The 15318-nt window shown below is 46.5% G+C and overlaps 1 protein-coding gene across 1 annotated transcript in view; it reads right to left on the bottom strand.

Annotated features, from left to right (window-relative positions):
• Positions 1-15318, bottom strand: part of Znf536 (zinc finger protein 536) — a 427081-nt gene that overhangs the window by 373172 nt on the left and 38591 nt on the right. Inside the window, exon 2 of the mRNA XM_071604575.1 lies at positions 2738-2807. The gene's annotated coding sequence lies outside the window, so the exon portion shown is untranslated. The remainder of the gene's footprint in view (positions 1-2737; positions 2808-15318) is intronic.

Below are 15318 nucleotides of genomic sequence, written 5' to 3' on the forward strand. Positions count from 1 at the left end.
TACTGCAGGCAATATTTTTATGACAAAAGCTTTATTTCTCATCTTCTCTATCCTTGATTTAAATATATACATGTATGTGGGTGCACACATATCAAGATTCAAGTATTTCAATATAAATTTTGTATTCAAATACTTTTCCTGATTTCAGTTGATTGCATATTTGGAGCCAATGTTGCAACAGTAATTTTTGTTCTGAATCAAAAACAAGGAGATCTCTCTCTCTCTCTCTCTCTCTCTCTCTCTCTCTCTCTCTCCCTCTCCCTCTCCCTCTCCCTCTCCCTCTCTCTCTCTTTCTCTTTTTCTCTGCCCTGCTCAACACCTTCCTCCCCCTCTTCCCTGCCCTGCTGCCAACACTCTAGCCCTAAGAAGCCCAAATATCCAAGCCGCTGTCAGAGCTGAGTGGTATCAAGAGCAAAACCTGTTTCTTCCCATTTATTTTCTTGCTGAAGGTTTCTGGGGCTGTTCGGGGGCCGAGGCTCTGGCTAAAGCCACATCACAAAGCACTGCCCCCCCCCCTAGAAGGACAAACCTCCCCACTTTGACTGGAGTGTGTAATTGTTTGAATACATCTCTCTGGCTCTACAATAATGTCATCCTTGGTTGACACAGATTTTAAAGCCCTTTGAAAAGGTGGAATGTTATCAATCATGAGCGTGATTATAATGGGATTTAAGTGGAAGAAGCGAAGATCCAGGACCTTACTGGGGCCAGGCTCTGTGGCAGAAGAGGAGGGAGAAAGAAGAGGACCATGTATCAGCCAAGAAAAGGAAACAGTGTGTGCGGTCATCCGCCCGCCCTCTCTCCCAAAGCCGAAGATGTTCAAGAAACACCATGAAACTCAGCAGCTGTGACGGGAAGACCCCAAACACCCCAACATGCCTGCTGTGCCTGTGTCACCTTAGACCAACGGTTCTCTCAAAAGGGCTGATTGGATCCCCTCCCCAGGGGATACTTGGGGATTCCTGGAGATGCACTGGGTGTCTCAGTGGGCGGAAAGGGGTGTGCCCCTGGCCTCTCATGGGTAAAGGCCAGGGATGTTGCTAAATCTCCTACCACACATGTGACAGCTTCCCACACCAAAGAATTATCCAGCCCCAAATATCAATAGAGCCAATGCTGATGAAGAAACCCTGTGTCAGACCCGGACAGGCTAGCCCAAAGCTAGGGGAAGGTACGGATGGAGAAATTGCTGGGAAAGTGGTAAGACACTGCTTCTGCGTCTCTGCCACCCCACCTGTGTGCCAGCAAACTGAGGCAGGTGACCGAAAAAAGGACAAAACAGATTGAGGAAAGAAAAGCAACTTTGAGCCAAATTACTTCCTCTTCTGCCTTTTGATCTAAAATGCACCTTCTTTATTACAAGTCTGAAGGGACTGGAAACTCAGCTTTTTTTTTTTTTTTTTTTTTTTTTTTTTTTAATTCAAGGCAAAATAACCCTGGCCCAACAAAAACAAAATAATCTCCATGGCAGATCACTGGGACTGTCAAACCTTCTATTTGACAAATCACAATGGTGCCTACAAATGTAGAATTCACCCATCAAGCCCAATCACATGCCTGGGATTACTAAGGCAAAGAATTGTGAATTTCATTAAATATGTTAAAGGGGAAAAAATCAGCTTTGAAAAATAGTAATCCTGTCTTTCAACAAAAATATTATAGGAAGCTATGAATTTGGTAGATCCGAATAGGATGTTGGTACATGTTTTACTAAGGTAATATAATGGCACACTATTATTAGATCACATTAATCATTACTGTGCCAACGGCACTGACAGCCCCACTGAAAAGGATTGAAAGGCCTGGTAATGGATATAAATTACCCATTGTGTGATAAAAGGATTTTTACTAAGAAGGTAAGAATAAAACAGCAAATTTCTAATATAACTGTTGTGTAAAAACCAAAATAAAAGTAATCCTCGGTCAGTAATATCCACAAAATCAGAAGTAAGCACTTTTCCAACAAGATAAAGTCACAATAAAAAAAAAATATATTCAGTACAATATAAAATTAATTTCTGAGTGCATAATTCCACTATCAATTTCCCTGGTTTATGGAGTGACCTCAGAGATGCATGGTCAGGAGAAGGTGGGCTCCACTAATTAGATCTGAGGGTGAGTTTACAGAGATATCAGGGGCAGCCTCACAGGGGGTCACAGAAGGCATCAAGTCCACGCACCGGCCCTTCCTGCCGCATTTGATTTTAAGCTGTTATCGGCCTCTATGGCGGGAATCTGCTCCATCACTGAGTGTGTGATCTTGACTCTGATCGAGATGATAAACACAGAGGTGCGCTGGGCCAGCCCACCAAATCACAGGGTGAGCGATGGGGACAGGATGGCACCCAGGTGGTGCTCACATGGGGTCACCTGGCTTACAGCAGCCTCACCAGGTCACCAGCTCTGACTCCAGGTTACCAGCTGGTCAATGAGCAGTGACTCAGGGTGTCACTCCAGAGAGAAAGAAGTCGCCCTTGGAGGACTTTGCCCCTTTCTGAGCCTCAGGAGCACATCTTAGTGCTGCATGTTCACCCCACCCAGCAGACCTGGAACCCCTTCTCCCTCCCGGAGACTTTGGAGTCTGGAAGTTTCTCTGCAGGCCCCCCACCCTCAGAGTAAAAGGGAGAACCTAGGAAGACTCTTTACTCAGCACAAACCCAAAGAAGACAGCCTGGACTCCCCCACAGACGCACAGACAGACACAAGTTTCAACAAGCTACAAAGCGATGATCCTTACCTGGCAAGTCTTAAAGCAATGAGGCTCCCTCCTGGGTCAAGGATATTCTTAAAGCCGTGGTGGTCAGGAACTGCAAAAATAAAACCTGTTAGAAACTTTAAATGTCAAACACATAGACTTCAATAAGCATTCGTTCAAGGTAACGATTTGCTGGGTTACTTGAGATCCTGAAAATATTAAGTAGCCACCCCCACCGCCCCAATTCCTTGAGCAATTTACAAAATGGGAACTCTGTGACCTTGGCTGCAGTGAGCCAAATGTACTTAGCTCCTTTTAGATGGGAAATCACCACTTGAAAAAAAAAAGAAAGAAAGAAAAGGAGGGAGCAAGGCTTCTAACCATCTCTTCTCTAGAGGGGACAGAAGAAATAAGAGCAAATAAGGCCTGGCTCCCTGGCTCCTTCTCTCCCTTGGGATTCTGAGAGTAAGGAACGTGCAAATACTCAAGGTTCCTTGTTTTCTCCCTGATTTATGGAGCCCCCTACAGTAGACCAAAATTCCACCCAAATTTCAGTTGGCTGAACCCATTCAGTGACCAGGGAAATACTCAATGGATCCAAAACGGGAATCTGCAACGAACCGAAGCTCTGGGATGTTGTGTTTGGCATTAAAGCCCTCTCTCCTGAACCAAGACCAGGAAAGCGGCAGCCAGTTAGATTTTCTACTTTTTACTCTGTGTTATAAATGAAATCAGTCCCACGTAGATGATCTCATCTACCAGGGCATGTGCGGGTGAGATAAGGCGTAGCGGGAAACCTGGTGCGCTCTCCACTGTGGCTTCAGGAGTCATCAGCTCGGATGGTCAGGTCAACCCCCCAACCGGTGATTTCCAGCACCCCCTTGTCCAGAGTAATCCAGAATCTAATTCGTTTTGCCATCTTACAGAAGGGACATTGTAGAGCAAGCAAAAGTCCTCCCTTGATAGATGGTGTTTTGCCAAACCTGAAGTTATACATTCAGATCAGAAAAGCAGAACTCCATTATAGATTCAAGGATGCTGTTCTGCAAATGGGACATCAGAAGATGCTTTTGGAGGACCCACAGTAGCAGCCTCAGCCCAAGAAGTTAAAACTGAAAACCCCGCTTGCCATGCTCCATCCAACTCTCAGGCTGATTTCTGGCAGCCACAAAGGTGTTTGCTGACTACATGTGAAAAGTGTTATCTGAAAGTGCCACAAGGACGCCACTGTTTACAGATTTCTACCTGCCCACCTTGAGGCATAAAGAAAAGTTTACATCTCCATCTGCAACAAGGAACAAAATTACAGGTCTGGTGTCGCTTCTCTCTCTCTCTCTCTCTCTCTCTCTCTCTCTCTCTCTCTCTCTCTCTCTCTCTCTCTCTCTCTCTTCTCCTCCCCAGATCAGGTTTTCTTTTGCATCCACCCTTTTTCTGTATCATTCAACATTAAACCCTAAGAGTGAGAAGCAAATGCTCACTGCTACATTAAGTTATGACTTAGTTTTGAGCCGAACAGGTCCCCAGCCCCCAGTGGGCTCTGGAAAGACTTATCTGCTTCGCTCATCGTACTTTGTGTTCAGGGAGGGGGAGGAAGGGGGGGCACAGACTGAGATTTTATATCCAGGATCATGACTCACAAAATTCTAGCATGATTTTCCAGGGACGGTTCATGTAGAAGTTTTGTAAATTCTGATGACAGGAGAACACAGGGAAAGCCACTTCATGGAGGGATGTCCCACACTGATTTGTCCTCTGCACCTCAGAGCCTCGCTGTCTCCCACAATCTCCACCGGACAGTGAGGAGAGCAAACCCTTCAGGTTGTGAATCCTGAATCAAGAAAGGCCCAGCACCAGCCTGGTGACTATGCTCCGGACTGAGTTCCTCTGGGTGATTAGGGGGTTTCTCCAAAGCCTGCTGACCTGACTGTGTAGGCGAGGTAGTGCCACACACTCGCACATGTAGTGCCACACACTCACACAGGTAGTGCCACACACTCACACAGGTAGAGGCTACACTGGAATCCTGGGAAAGGAAGTTGGGTTACTTCCACCTGTGTCTATTGAGCTCATCTAAACAGTAGGGACTCCCGGTGTCTGATGTCATTAGAGTCACTGTAGGTCTGGAAAAGGTGACAACATCCTACCACGAATGCTCTCTGGATTCGGGTGGGGAGAGAAAAATCTACCAGCACAGTAATTCTGTCTTCCTCAGTGGAAAAAAAAAAAATGGTTCTTTTGGTGCAAGTGAGTATCTCATGTTTAGTGGGAACACTGTCAGGGGCATAACCTGCCTCCTGGAGGACACCACGCTGAAGGTACTCAGGAGAGCAGGGCCACCCAGGAGCCACTGCCCACCAGCCCAGTTTGGTACGGCACCCACCAGATCAGAGGAGGAGTGACAGGAGGCGGATTACAAAGGCAGCAGGAAGTCTAGCATGCATCAAGGGGTGAAGGAGGATAGCAGCCGTGAGGGTGTTTCAATGTCTTAAATCCACTCGCTGTAAAGTGACAGCCCGTTTCTCCTTCAAAACACAGGTGAGGCACACACATAGCCACCCTCAGCCACAGACACCCCCCCCCCCCGTGTGAATGAGTTCGGGGTATCCATTCATTCCAGGACTCACAGACTCCTGTGAGCTTTTAGTGTGAGCCAGGCCCTGTGGAAGGTTAGGGGACAAGCAGGTCTGCCACTGGGTACGGAAGCTCCTCATGGTGCAAAGAGCCTGGCCGAATGCACAGGGAGCCAAGAGAGCAGGTCAAAGGTGTGGCACCAGGGGCAGAGGGTGGCCGGCAGCAGCTTAGCCCTGGTGAGGGGAGGGCTGGGGCAAGCGAGCATGACCCGAGAGGTAGTGGGGTCCCGGAGGAGACCCACAGGACAATGAGACTTTGAGAAGAGCATGAGAGAAGGAGGAGAGGGGAGGAAGGGTCCTGCATCCCCCCATCCTGAGTGGATCCTGGTGAGGGAAAGCCAGGAGCCCAGGGTGCTAGCAGGAGGGGGGAATGGGGCCCTCATACAGACAGAAGCACTCCCAGGTCCCTCTGAGGAAGGGAAGGGGAGGGGAGGAATAGGGACCAAGAGAGAAGCAGAGTGAGAGAGAGAGAGAGAGACTTTGAAGGCCTAATGGGGAGGGCAGGAAAATATGGGTGACACCAACAAAAGGTAGCCTGACAGCTCTGTCCCACCCTAGCACTCAGTGACCACAGGGCAGCTTACACCCCCATCCCTGGGACTTCTGCAGGCAAAGCTGTGCCACCCCTAAGCCCAGCCCTGGTCAGCAAACATCCTGAAGAATGCAGAGTCACAGGTGGCCCTGTGCTGGCCCCTCCGGCACAGGAGAGGGAAGGCCGAGTGGGCCCCTGATGGGGGGCAGAGGTCAGCACTCCCTCCCAAGTTCTCCTAGACCCAGCCAATCTGGAAGCTCCGAGCAGAGAAACTCTCACGGGACAAGAGCCCTGCCTCCTAGACTGGGCCTCAAGGGTGCTGAGGGAGAAGGTGATTTTCAAGTTAACGGGTCAGCAAAGATGGAGCACCCCCACCCTCACCTGAGCCCTCTGAAATAAGCCCCGCCCTTAACACCAAGAGCCCCCTGGGCCAGCAGGCTGCCTCCTCCGGCCATCATACACCTGCTTCTTGTTCTATGCCAGGGCAACCTGAAGGACACAGGACCAACAACAAGTGACCCTAAGGACACACCAGGCACTAGGTTCCATGCTGGGCACCAAGCTGAGGTGGGTGGGGGAAGGGCTGTGTTGGATTCACCTCCCAGTCCCTTGCCTCTGAAAGAGGCCCAGAGTCCAGGAATGTTGGGGGACAGGGAGCGAGGGGAGAAAAAAGGGAAGTGGAGAGAGGAGGGTGGTAGAAAGAAGGGAGAGGGGACGGAAGAGGAAAGGAAGGTGCAGATGAAGAATGGAGGAGCAATGAAGCAAGGGCGGGTTCTCCTCCCCCTCCCCCAGCCCTGTCCCCCTCCCCCACTAGGAGCAGGCTATGCTCCTAGAGAGAGAGAGGGTCACACTTCCCAGGGGCCGCTGGGAGGCCCAGCAGTAAGCTGTCACTGTTCACTGCAGATCCAGGGAAGGCCGGGGCACCTGGGAACCAGGTAAACCATTTTCCATCCAGAAAAGAGCCAGGAAAGAAAGGTCCTGAGAAAGAGCAGCCGGATGCCTTCAGCCCCCTGCCAGAGAAGGGCGCAGCTGACAGGAGAGGAGACACAGGTGGGTGCCCAGCAACCCAATCCGCCACTTCTGAGGCATAGGCTCTTCCCGGACACAAAGCACAGAGCCCCTTTCTCAGTGCTTGCTACCTGGGGACCTGCACTGTCCCCCAAGGCTCTGAGTCCTCCCAGCAGCCCAGAACTCAATATTCTGAAGTTCCACTAGGAACAGGGACCCTGCCAAAAAACAGCACCTGCTCAAGATAGATTTCAAGTTCAGCACCCAAGCACAGAGGGACTTTCTCTTTCTTGAAAACTCTGAGAGATGAACATGGCCCCAAGTGACCCAACCATTGCCCCTTGGAGATTCCAACAGGAATCCGGGGCAGTGGCACATGCCTGTAATTCCAGCAACTCAGGAGGCTGAGGTAGGAGGATCACAAGTTCAAGGCCAACCTCATCAACTTAGTGAGACCTTGTTACAAAATAAAAACTGCAAAGTACTGAGGATGTAGTTCAGTGATAAAATGCTTCTGGGTTCAATCACCAATACCCTCAAAAAAAAAAATTCCAATAGGAGAGGGCTCCTAGTGAGGAAAGGTACCTGGGAAAGTGGCCTTAGAGAATCATCCACTCATTCTACAATTATCAGGTTGGCATCGATGTTGTATGGACAAAGTATACACCTGTGCAGAGCTGATGTTTTAAAGAGAATATCCAAATAAAAGTGAAATACAATGTCAGCAAATCATAAGATTTAAAAAGAAAAATGATATGGACATGGTGACGAATGCCTGCAATCTCAGCAACTCAGGAGGCTGAGGCAGGAGGATTGCCAGTGCAAAGCCAGCCTCAGGAACTTAGTGAAGCCCTAAGCAACTTAGCAAGACTATGTTGAAGCAAATAAAATAAAATAAAATGGGCTGGGGACGTGGCTCAGTAGTTAAGTGCCCCTGGGTTTAATCTCCAGTACCATAAATAAATAAATAAATGTGGGAGAGGGGACAAAGATGAAGAAAATGACAGTGACAGAAGCTATTATAGATAAGGCAATAGAGAAAATTTCTCTAAGGAAGTGTCATCTGATGAAACACCAGAATAGAGGAAGGAAGGGAGTTTTGGGACTGGGTTAAGACTTTACAAGGACAGCAAACGGGAAGTGCTAAGGCCCTGAGGTCAGAAGGATGGTGCATTCAAGGAGCAGCAAGACCTTCCATGTGGCTAGGGTGTGGGACAACAGGAGAAGGTGCACCAGTCATGATCCATACACACCCTGTAGGCATGGAAAGAAATTCGGTTTTTGTCCTGAGGCTTTGGTGGTTTTGAGCAAGGGAATGGCATGATGTGATTTTGTATTGTACAGACATCACTCTGCTGCTGTGAGAATAGAGATGGGGGACACCAGTGGGGAGACGGCTGCAGCCATTCAGGTGAACAAGGAGCTGGCTCCACCCCGGAGAGAGGAGCTGTGGCAGAGGAGAGAAGCCGCAGTCTGGGGATGAGCTATATTACAGAACGCCAAGAGCAAGCAGGACCCAGAGCCAACCTGGGCTCATCCTGGCCCAGGACCCTGGGGACATGGGGCACTAACCCCCAAACCAGCCCCTGCCTGGGTCTCGGGTATGTTACCCATGGGGTTCTCACACTTTGACATCTTGAGGCCTTACTGAGCCCTGCAGACCCACCTATCCCAGGGTGGCCTATTTCTAGAGATGGCAAATGATGCTCCCTTCCCCCAGCCCTGGGAGCTGCATCCATGTCCATAGGTAAAACAACCTAGCCAAAGTCCATACCCCAGCCACCAACTTTGTGGGGCTCTCACAAGGCTCTGACACTTGTAATCATTATCCCCCGGCCCTAGAAATCCAAGGTCAGAAACTGGGTGTCTAGAGACAGCTCCCTCACCCCAGATGCTGCTGAAATTATTACAACCAGTCAATCCTAAGCCTATGAACTCTGCCCTGCCTTGCCTTGCCTGACAGATCCATGGTAGAGGCCCTTGCCCACTTTCCCCCTCTCCCTCTGCCTCCTGACCCACCCTAGGGCTCCCCCCGCCCCATGCCCCTTCTTCTTGGGAACTGTGACAAACCAGTGCTTCAGTGGCAGTTATTCCCCATGCCCAAATAATCATAAAACCTACACTGTAAGACATCAAGTCTAGAGTCACTAAAACATTACTGGTAGAGGAGAGGACAGAGCCCAGAGTGCAAGCTAGGCCTGCTGAAGATAGCACCCAGCTCACCACAGAGCCACCACCCTCCTCCCACAGGACACATCATGCACCCTGAGAAATGGTCACCCTCTCTTCTAACTGCTGCTGGAGCAGATGCCCAAGAAGCTAGTGTATAATAGCCATGAAGTGTCTCAAAGCAGGAGATGAACTCTAGGAACTTGGACAGATCTTTCCTAAGCCCATGGATCTACTCCACAGGGTCCCCAACTGTCCCCCTGAGGTCAGGTCTGCAAACTCCAACAAGCTGTAGTATCCTTAAGTGTGGGTGTGCGCGTGCATGCTGGGTACACACACATGCATGTGCCTGTGTGTGTGTTCACATGAATGTTGGTGGGTGGTGGCAACTGCCACCCTGATGCAGAGCCCAGCACCCTACAAGGCAGCTCAAAGTGTATGACACGGAGTACACTGGGCTGCCCAGACATGCTTCCAAAGGAAGCCTCTTCTTTCATTTTAAAACAAAGGTAACTTTGATGGAGAAGCTATTTGATACCTGTTCGATCTAAATGCTTTCAGGATACACAGACATCAGACGCTCCCAGAAACCTGAGACCCTGCGATATCATCCCAGAGCTGGGATGATAAAAGATGAGTGGCAGGCTCCTTCCTACCAGCTTGCTTAGCCGGTGCATGTATTTTTACATGCTTTAGCATGAAAAAAAGCTAAGCTGCTCAGAGCCAATCAAATTACGTCCCTGTCTCTTTAATAAACAAATCCATGTGCACATTAACAGTGTTGAAAATTCAATTTAAACTCTTTGTCTGTTGCTGCTTACTCTAAAGATGGTCTTTCTTAAACAACAGAACACCAAGGAGTCGTTAGTGCTCTCTCTTCATTACTTCAAAAAACCAATCATTAGACACCAGAGTATATACGTAATTAGAAAATCACTTCCTTTGCAATCCAAGCTAAGTAGTTTACATACTGTAATTACAGGGACAAAATCAATTTTTAATCATTTCCCTGATTGGGCTCATCAGCTCTGTGGGAACATTGTAACCTGCTTGTTGTGCAAAAGCAACATCTGGGCTAAAACAATTACCCTTTGTTTGCTACAATATTCCTTAAATCTTTTTGCTTGCATAAAAAATGAAAACATGAAGACAAGATATTTGGATGTCTTTTTGTCCTTGATCAACATATATCCGAAAGTTCTCCTCGTGACGTGAGCTTAATGTTCCCCGGAATTTACGGTTTAACAGTACACATCCAAGGAATGTATTTTTTCAGTGAGATAAAAGTATCTGATTGTTTTAAAGATCCATTCAGCTGCCTAATTGTTCCATAGCTAACACATGGTATTCAAACAGCCCACACATTACAAAAGCTCATCTGGGTAATCATGGGCAACTATTATTTCGATGGTTTACACTTTTCTAATACAAATGAATGGATTTTATCAAAATTTAAAAAAAAAAAAAACTAAAAAGCTGAGTATGTGTGAAAAATAGTTGGTATGAATTGGCAAGGCGAGGCTGAGCATTTTGTTCTCTTAATAGGAAATGACCTCATTTACACTGGAGTAATAATTAGTACTGCTTCACTGACAGTTAAGAAAAAAAACTTTCCCAGTATAATAAGGCAGCATCTCCTTTGTTAGGAGATCTACATTGATTATTAACCCTTGCCAAGAAACTCCGAGTCTAACTCTGCGTTCCACTGGGCTCATGCTTGCTGGCAACAGATAAAAATATCTGTTTTGGAGACCGTTGCCTCTCACCCAGATTTCCAAAGTTTTGCATCTGAGCTTTTAAGTGACAATCTGAAACACTTGGTGTCCTCTTTGAAGAAACATAGAGAGCCCCCACCAACCCACCCCACCCCACCCCACAGCCAGGGAGAGCCCCCTTCGGCCCCCTGAACTCCCCCGGTGGCCCTGGTCCTCCCCATCCTTTTGAAGTTTATTGGCTTTGATTATGGCTTGCAAGTCTCCCAACCTACAATTAATTCATAGTCAAAACAGCCTGCAAAGGGAAAAGGAGAGAGGGAAAGTGAAGAGACGGAAGATATCCTTGCTGGTGGTTCAGCCCCAAGCTGATGGTGCAGGAGATAGGAGCATTTGAGCCATTAAAGAATTACAGTCTGGGAAGCAGCTAGAATTTATTTACACACACACACTCACACATACACATGAGTCCTTCTGAAGGGATTTGTTCATTGACCAACCATTCCTGAACTTAAAAAGAGTAGCAACTAACATTTATTGAGCATGTGCCCCCAGGGTTCCCAGAATTAACACACACAGTCTCACTTGATCCTCACAATATTCCTATGAGGTAGGTACTGTTACCATGTTCATTTGTTGATGAGAAAGTGAGGAAATAACCCTGAAGTCATGTGGCCAAGGTTAAGAGCTCCTGCAGAGGGGAGCCAGAGTCTGAATCCAGGTGGGCTGAAATCCTGGTCTGTGCTGTGAATCCCATAGCCACACTGGGGAATATCCTTTTCCTTCAGCCTACAAAAGCCCCATCTCCAGGATGGTCGAGTCTGCCCAATGCCCACTATTCAGAGATCTCTGACGGTCCCCACTGCTGTGCCCTTAGGCACACACAGTCGTTGGCACCATGTTGTACATAGATCCCTACTGCTCATCCCAAGGAGGGCGATTCTGATGCAGGACAAGGTGGAGAGCAATTCATCCTGTAGCCCAGTGTTGGGCAAGAAGCACAAGCCAGAGGCACATGTTTTCTAGACGGCTTGGGACCCCAGGTGTCCAGCTGCTGTGCTGGTGAATCCCCAGAGCCTGAACACACCCAGGATGGGGTTCTCCAGCCTGCCCAGAAGCCACTGCCTCTGGCAGCCAGTGCATTGGCAGGCTCCCCAGAAACTCACCTTACCCAATTTCTTTGTCCAACCTGGCCCCTGATCTCACACTATTCCTGGGATCAATCCTACATCAGTTCAAGACTTGAAGGGATGGCAAATCCAAGAGGGCCAATTCTGGCCCTCAAAGACAGTGTGATACAAGAAGAAAAGCCCTTTCTTTCTTTTCTTTTCTTTTTATTTTTTGTGGCACTGGGGATTGAACCCCATATCCCCAGCCCATCCATATACATATATTTCTTGCTTTGGTATAATTTTTTTAAAAGGGGTTGTTTTCTATTTCACCTGTACTACTGCAGGTGATGTGGCCATCCAGGTATCTGTTTACTAAATATTGTTTGTGCATTCAGCCATCACATAGAGCTATACTGTCTGATTTGGTAGCCCCTAGTCACATGTGGTGATTGAGCAATTAAAATATGCCCAATCCAAATTGAGAGGTGCTTGTACATTTAATATATACATCACAATTGGACGAATGCATAATGTCTCATTAATGTTCTTTATGCTTTTTATATGTTGAAATGATAACATTTTGGATATATTGAATTAAACAACATGTGATCTTAAAATCAACTTTATCTGTTTCTTTTTACAAGTTTCAATGTGGCTATTAGAAAACTCAAAATCTCATAGGAGACTTGCATTTGAGGTTTGAATTATATTTATAAGATATGGAGCCAATTTTGAGCTTAGCAAAATATCAGGCCATTTTTGACACCTGAATTGGACCATTCTAAAAATTCACGTGATTTCAGAAGCAGGTTTTTAAAAAAAAAAAAAAATGTACTATCAGCAATATTACATTGAAGTATTGGTCCCAGAGATCTTCTTTGGGGCCAGAGTGAAACCTACACAAGTTCCAGATGAACCATCTTGGGTCCCTTTTACAAGGTCAATCTTCTGTCCCAGCTTGTTTACCTTTTATTTTATAAGACTGTTTATTCAAGCAAGATCTGCTCGTTGGAAATTTGGAACATGCAAGTTACTAGAAGAAAGAAAAGAATAAAAGTCTGTAATTCTTTCAGCTATGCGTTTCATGCTGCTCTTTTGGTGCATTTCTTTCCACCCTTGTCTGTGTATATGTGTTTGTGCAGGTGGTGTATGTGTGTGTGTGTGTCCACAAACATAGTTGAGAACATATTTCATAGGCATCTTTGGCTTCAAGTTTCACGAACTCTCAAGTCCTAAATGCGAATGGATACTTCTTGGCCATATGAAAACATGGGCCATTTAACTGAGGTGTCTGAGTCCCCAGGTATGTTAAAAAGGAAAGGGGTTAAAAGAATAGAAAGACAAGTCACACACTGAGAGAAAATCTTTGCAAATGACCGACAAATTGGATGAAGACTGGGATTCAAAAAAAAAAAAAACCTCTGAAAACTTAGCAATAAGAAACAGACCAATTTTAAAAAACGGGCAAAAGATCTGAACAGATATTTCATCACATACCAAATAAGCATATCAAAAGATGCTCCGTGTCCTGTGTCATTAGGTAATTGCAAATTAAAACAAAAATAAGATACTACTACATGCTTCTTACAAAGGCTCAGATTCAAGACAATGACAACATCAAACGCTGGTGACGATGTGAAGCCACGGGAATTCTTATTCACTGCTGGTGGGAATGCAAAATGGGGCAGCTGCTTTGAAAGACAGTTTGGCAGTTTCCTACAAAGCTAAATATAATCCTACCACACAATCAGGCAATCATGCTTCTTGGTGTTTACACAAATGAGCTGAAGCGATGCCTACACAAAGACCCACACACCAGTGTTGAGAACAGAATGTTTGTAGATTGGCATTTTGTATAACAGAACTGCCAAAATTTGGAAGCCAGAAAGATATTCTTTAATAGTTGAAGAGATAAACTGTGGTATATCCATACAAAGGAGTATTATTCAGCAGAAAAAGAAGTGAGCTAGCGAGCCATAAAAACTCACAGAGGCAGTTCAAGGACATATTTTCACATGAAAGAGGCCAATCTATGTGAGAATCTATGTGGTGATTCCAATGTAGTGCTCCAAACCCTTGGAACATTCTGGAAAAGTCCAAACAATGGAAACAGTAAAAATACCAGTGGTTGCCAGTGTTTCAGAGGAGAAGGGGAAAGATGAACAAGTGGATCATGGGCGATTTGTAAAACACACACCATTTACATTTTTCAAAGTCCAGAGAAGTCCAAATTCACACAAAGAGTGAATTTTATCCAGACCATGGACTTCCGTCAGTAATAATGTATCAATAGCTAACGGGGATTTTTGTATGTTCCCAACACCAACAAAGTGTATGTCTGTGAGAGATATGCCAGTCACCCCAATCTGATCATTACACATTGTATACATGTATTAAAATGCCACACTGTACTTCACAAACATGTACAATTACTATACATCATTAAAATATTTAATTTAAAAAATAAAAAAAAATAAGCCAGGTGTCATGGCACATGCCTGTAATCCCAGTGGCTCAGGAGGCTGAGGCAGGAGGATTGCCAGTTCAAAGCCAGCTTTAGCAAAAGCAAGGTGCTAAGCTACTCAGTGAGACCTTGACTCTAAATAAAATACAAAATAAGGCTAGGGATGTGGCTCAGTGGCCAAGTGCCCCTGGGTTCAATCCCCAGTACCCTCCAAAAAATAAATAAATAAAAATAAATACATAAAAATAAATACATAAATAACATACAAAATGTGTCAACATTGGCTTGTTGATTGTGACACGTCGCACAAACTCAAAATGTTAATAATAAGGTAAACTATGGTGGGGGGAGAGGTATTTGGGAGAGCTCTATCTACTTTCTGTTCAATTCTACTATGTACCTAAAACTACTCTAAAGAAAAAAATAGTCCACTAATTTAGAAAGAAAAAAGGGGGTAAGGAGAAAGGAGAGCTTTGAGGAGGCCTAGGGAAGGCTTCCTCCTGGCTGAGTACTTCCTTTCTGCCCATCAGGACGTCTCTCCAGTGCTTAGGGGTTGGGAACAGCAGCAGAAAGAAGCCTTCTGGCCACCACTCCCCTGATGAACTGATGTCTCAAACCTCCCAAGGAGGCTGCTCGGGCACTTCCTCAAGATGTGCACGTGGATGCCAGAGGCTGGAGACCTCACCTTCACTTCTGTGCCTTCACTTCTGTGCACGTGGATGCTGTGGTCATTGTTTCAACGGACAGAGAAGGAATGGACCCAGGTCTCTCCAGGAGAGTCTAAGTCAGCAGACTTCTCAGGGTCCATCTCAGGGTCCAGACTTCTCAGGGACCCCATTCTCAGGGTCCATCTCCTGGGGTGGCCTTAAGATGGGTGCTCCTCCACATGGATCTCCCCCCCAGAGCTCCATCCTTGTTTCTTCCATCTCTGAGACAGAAAAGTGGCTAACTCCAAACACGCAGATAGGGATGAGGCAGAGGTGTGAAAACGCACAG

Source organism: Marmota flaviventris, chromosome 18 (assembly GCF_047511675.1).
Source record: "Marmota flaviventris isolate mMarFla1 chromosome 18, mMarFla1.hap1, whole genome shotgun sequence".
Classification (NCBI taxonomy): domain Eukaryota; kingdom Metazoa; phylum Chordata; class Mammalia; order Rodentia; family Sciuridae; genus Marmota; species Marmota flaviventris.